Raw genomic sequence first — 5,394 nt, 5'->3', positions numbered from 1 at the left:
CGGAGCTGAAGCGCCCCGCGTGTGTAGCCCGCGGGCCTCCGTGCAGCTAGGCACGCAGGCCGTGAGCCCGGCAAGCACGGGCATTGCATCCTCGGACGGGCACCACACCAGATAGGGTGCCCATCCTCTGCTGCGCCAGGGACCGACGGCTCCTCGTTTGCCAGCAGACCCCTGCTGCAGTGCAGCGATGCTGCCGGGGGCAGCACTGGGGGCTCTGGGAGTGGAAACCTGTGATGGGGGAGCGGGGTTTGCAGGCTCGGGGCGGGTAGGGTGCCCGGGGTGTCTGGATCTACCCTTCTCTCCTCTTCCGGCCCAGGAAGGAGAAGCCGCTGGATCTGATGGGAAGCGGGATGGCTTTCATCCCTGCTTCTGCACCCTGCAGGTAGCCACCCCACTGCCCTCTCAGGGCTTGCCCATGTCCCAGCAGCAATGCGAGAGCGCAGCGCGTCACGTGAAGTACTCCTCCTGAACAGGCTTTAATGAAAGACCTAACGACAATGACAGTCGGGCGATGCTTTGCTAGGAACGTGTGGGGCTGGTTACCTCCACGTGGCCTGACTGATGTGTTTGGAAGGACAAAGACGAGCTTGTGGCAGTAGCACCCCAGCATCTGTCTGCAAAAAACAGGGCACTGTAACTTGCCAGATGTGGAGGATATTGTAGAGGAACTGCGGAGACAGTGAAGTGGGTGAGCAAAGAGCTGCTACAGCCCTGCCATCGAGGCAGGAGGCTTTGCATCTTTGACCACAGCGCCCGGAAATGCCCGCCCAGCGAAGCCGTGGCAGAGGCTCGCTGCTGCAGAAGGAATCTGTGTTGCAAACAGAAGCGGGGGGAGAAAACGGGAGCGTGGGAGGAGAGGTCGGGGTTATGCAGAAGGAAGCATCCGAAAGCAAGGCTGGAGCAGGCCGACACCTGCTGTGGTGCGGGAAGATGCTGTATTAAAGGATAACTTTGCGAGTAACTGGCTTGTAAAATGACCTAATGATCTCTGACACACACTGCGTTGTCCCCACTCTCAATACATCTCATTGACAAACAGCTTTCTACTTTATTTGGCAAATATTTGCTGAGTGTGAGCAAACAGATTGGCATGTCACTAGCCTGTGTGCTGGGAAGCTCTTTATAAGAGCCGGGTGAGAGACTTGCCGGAGATCTGTCCAGCTATTGTGGTGGTGTTGGTGTTTGCCAGTTACGACAGAGCGCCTCATAAAAAGCATTTTAACTGCTTTTAAATGGATCCCAAGTAATTGAGTGTTTAACTGGTTTCAATTAAACATACTTGGATACAAGCATAAGCCAGGGTAGCAACGACCCCAGGATCACACGGCACGGCTTGTCCCCCATCCAACCGCTTGTAGAAATGTACGGGCGTGAGGGGCTCGGGGGGCTCGCTGTCCTGCTTGGCAGACCGGGCAACGGGGTCTTTCAGCTCTTCTCCTCTTGAGCAGTTTTTTGCTGCCTGCACTGGAGGCTGTCTTGGATCAGGCTGACTCCCAGGCATTCAGCTGCCCTGAGAGGAGGGACTGATGGCTTGACTATTTGCTTTGTCTGGACTGGTGTGTACACAGCGATGAATGTCTCTGTGCAGGTGCCATCTGAGCTGCTGGCAGGGACGCTGCTGGGCTCGGCATGGGAAAGCGAGCGCGCTGTTCTCTGCGTGCTTGGAAATAGCCCCCGGAGCCGGCACCGTGGCCTGGTGGGACGCGGGGCGCAGGGCCGGCTCCGGCGTGCCGGGGCCGTGTGCTCCTGGCACGGCCCAGGGGCTCGCGTGCCCTAAGTTCAGCGTACAACACCGGTGATGCCGTCTCTTCTTCCTGGCTTCTCCTCTACTGGATGACGGAGAAAGATCCGCGTGCCCGTCTCTGCCTCCGAGAAGCGAAGCGGCAGAGGTCATTACGGCTCGAGCTGTCCCTGGTTCGAGAGATGACTCCTGTTCTCGTCTCTCTGTTAGTGACGGACGCCCCTTATAACAGCGTCCGGCGTCCTTGACTCTGAGCCGTGATCTAGCCCGGGTGCCCAGGGAGACCTTTTCTGCCCACGCTCAATTTTTTTTGGCTGGCAGAAGTCAAGGCAAGGTCGAGAGGAGCAATGCGCAGGAGTGTGAAGCAGTCCTGCGTTTCCCCGTTAGGTGGGAGCACTTCACAGCGCCCCGGGGGAAGGATGCAGACGGTGTTATAAAGCACCCCCGACAGACGGCGGTGCTGCAGAAGGCCTCGTCCCAGGAAACTTATGATCCAGGCTAAGTAGGCGAGTTGGCCGCGAGCTTGGTCAGCTGCTGAAGGCTCCTCTGATAGCTAATGCAGGACTCGGACCTTTCCTGGCCCTGTGCATGCTTTCACCCGGCGATGGACACCGCAGACATCATTTGCTGAGGTTTCTCGTCACTGCCGTGGCCATGGCACGGGGAGAGCAGAGCGGGCCAGAATCAGGGGCGCCCCGGCAGGCTTCCTAGTCCAGCCAGCCAGCAAGAGGGGACTCGAGTGCTTCGGACCCGATGGCAGAAGACGAGCCTGCGCGCTCAGGGGCGCGCCGTCAGCTCCTAGGCCCTCGCCGCTGACCCCGGCGCTCTCCTGGGCCCTTGGGAGCTGCCCGCCACTGCCCGCTGGCCCGGCAGCCGCGGGACGCGCGCCCCAGGCCAGCGCAGCCAGGTCGGTGGGGCGAGAGCCACGCGCCGCGACGGCACTCGGGCCTTAGCTGGACCCCGGCCTGTCCAGCTGTTTGGTGGGAGCCCCCGGCGCGAAACGGGCTCCGCCGCTTCCAGGCGCCGGGAGAGCCGAGGTGCCCAGGAAGGCCGGGCCTGGCCGGCGCCGGGGGGCACCCGCGGAGACGGGGCGGCGCGCACTTGCCGAGGGCTGGTGCGCGCTTTCCGCGCGGGCTCAGCCCACCCGTGGGCAGGCGGCTGCCCCGCGCCTGCGGCAGCCCTTCCCCGGTGCCAGGCAGCGCCGGCTCCCGGGCCCGCGCCGCCCGGAGTGCCCGCGCGCCGGGGCAGGGGTGCGGGAGCGCACGCACCTGCCCGGGGGGGGGCGGGGCAGGCGGCTGCGCCGTGCCCGCGCGCAGGCGAGCGCGGCCGGGAGCGGAGCGGAGCGGTAGGAGCGCGGGGCCGGGGCGGGCTCCGCGCGTGCCCGCGCCTGGGCTGTCTGGGGAGGGGCGCGGGGGCCCCCCGGGCTTTCCTCTTGCCGCCGCGGCGCGGCGCGGGGGGCTCCGTGGGGCACCGCCCTGCCCGGTCCCGGGGGGCGGCCGGCCCGCTGCGGCTCCGCGGGACCCCCTGCCCCGGGCCCGGCCCGGGCTACCGGCGGCGGGCATCCTGTGTACACGGGGCGGGGGGGCGCATCGCCCTCCCTCTCATCCAAATAGAGTCATACATACCTGCATGCATGTATATGTGTGTAGGTATGTGTATATGTATGAATATGGGGGGTGTATATATGTATGTATACACGTATGCATATGTGTGTGTGTCTGTGTATATATGTATATAGGCATGTATGTGTGTGTGTATAAGTGTGTGTGTGTATGTGTATGTGTGTATGTATAAGTGCGTGTATATATGTGTGTATGTGTATGTGTGTATGTATAAGTGCATGTATATATGTGTGTATATGTATGTGTACATGTGTGTGTGTATGTGTGTGTGTCTGTGTATATATGTATATAGGCATGTATGTGTGTGTATAAGTGTGTGGGTATATATGTGTATATATATGTATGTATATGTGTGTGTATATATGTGTATATATATGTATGTATATGTGTGTATAAGTGTGTGTGTATATATGTGTGTATATGTGTGTATATACACACATATACACACACGCGCACACACACACACATATATACACACAAGGACTGTTCAAAAAGTGTCGAGACTGATGCTGTAGGAAACAAAACATTTATGTACAGGGGTTTCGGCTTAATCTCCTTCCAAGCGCGCTCCTTCTGCAGCCTCCCACTTCTCCCGGCGTTTCTGCTGTTGCTGGAAGCACGTCTCATCAGCGATTTGTGGACTCGCTAAAAGCTGCTCAGTCGCATTTTGTTTTATGGTTTCCACGTCACAAAATCTTCTTCCTTCCAAGGTTGTCTTTAGCTGGGGGAAGAGAAAGAAGTCCCACCGTATCCCACAAGTGCCACAGCCTCCATGTTCACCTGATGTGGCTCCATGCGACCCTCAGCTAAAGACAACCTTGAAAGGAAGACGATTTTGTGGCGTGGAAACCATAAAACAAAATGCGACTGAGCAGCGTTTAGCGAGTCCACAAATTGCTGATAGACGTGCTTCCAGCGGTGGCAGAAACACTGGGAGAAGTGCGTGGCTGCAGAAGGAGCATATCTGGAAAGACATTAAACCGAAACCCCCGTACATAAAATATTTTGTTTCCTACAGCATCAGTCTCAATACTTTTTGAACAGCCCTCACGTATGCGTGCTGCTTCTAAAGCAGTGTAACATGAGCAGAATTGGACCAAGGCAGTCCTAGTACAAGGGGGTTTCATGTAGGCAGTCTCACTAGAGCACCTAAAGCTCACGCCTGCCTTACCCTGGTGCAACTTCTCCATGCAAACAGCCCTGGGAGTGTGAGCAATTTGGGGAAGCAGCAGTTTTCTGGAGTGTTTGGAAAGTACCGGGCACTCGCTGCTCTCCCTAGCAAAATACAGGGGCCTGGGGTGGTGGGGGCACTCGGCGCGTGGTCAACAGCCCAGAGGTTGCAAGGTCGAGGCCCCAGCAGGAGCACTTGCAGCGCAGCCCTATCAGATTCCAGTGAATTGTGATGAATACCTTGTCGCAGTGACATAGCGAAGTGCCTGGGCACGAGACGGGTGTGTTTGCACCCAGTGAAGATCTGACTTGATCAACTGGCTTGTGTTAACGGAAAAATGCTCTACCTGTCTGCAATGGCTTATTCTGATTATGATATTTATGATCCCATTGAAGAGAAGAGTTATCAGGGCACGGAGCTCCTGCGACAGGCTTCCCGTAGGAGCAATGGTGACAAAATAGCGATGACGGGGCTTGATCTGTTAAGGACTGAGATCCCGTGACAGATACCGCGTGCTCTCTTCCATCCTGTGTGCCCCTAATGCTGCTCTGCTGAGCATGCCTAAACAGACACCAGAAATGCCGAGGGCCAGCGACCAGGCTTCTGCATGTAACTTCTGCGCTCCGCCCGCCCGGCCCGGAGCCGCTCGCGGTCCCTACGGGTGAATTTTGGGTTTGGCTACCTCACAGGCAGCAGGCCTGGATCCGTGGGCTTGGGGTTTGTAAGGGGCTCCCAGCCAAGGAGACATCATGTTGATGGAGTCCCTTTTCCCCGTCGGCTTGGCGCGAGACTTTCTGAACGCAGCGACGCTGCGCTGAAAAGGTGCATCTTCACCCTGTGATGTTTCATTTGTTCCAGCG

The sequence above is a fragment of the Crocodylus siamensis genome, chromosome 11, assembly GCF_052110815.1.
Source record: "Crocodylus siamensis isolate JL-2025a chromosome 11, ASM5211081v1, whole genome shotgun sequence".
Taxonomy (NCBI): domain Eukaryota; kingdom Metazoa; phylum Chordata; order Crocodylia; family Crocodylidae; genus Crocodylus; species Crocodylus siamensis.
Note: the sequence above shows the minus strand (reverse complement) of the source record.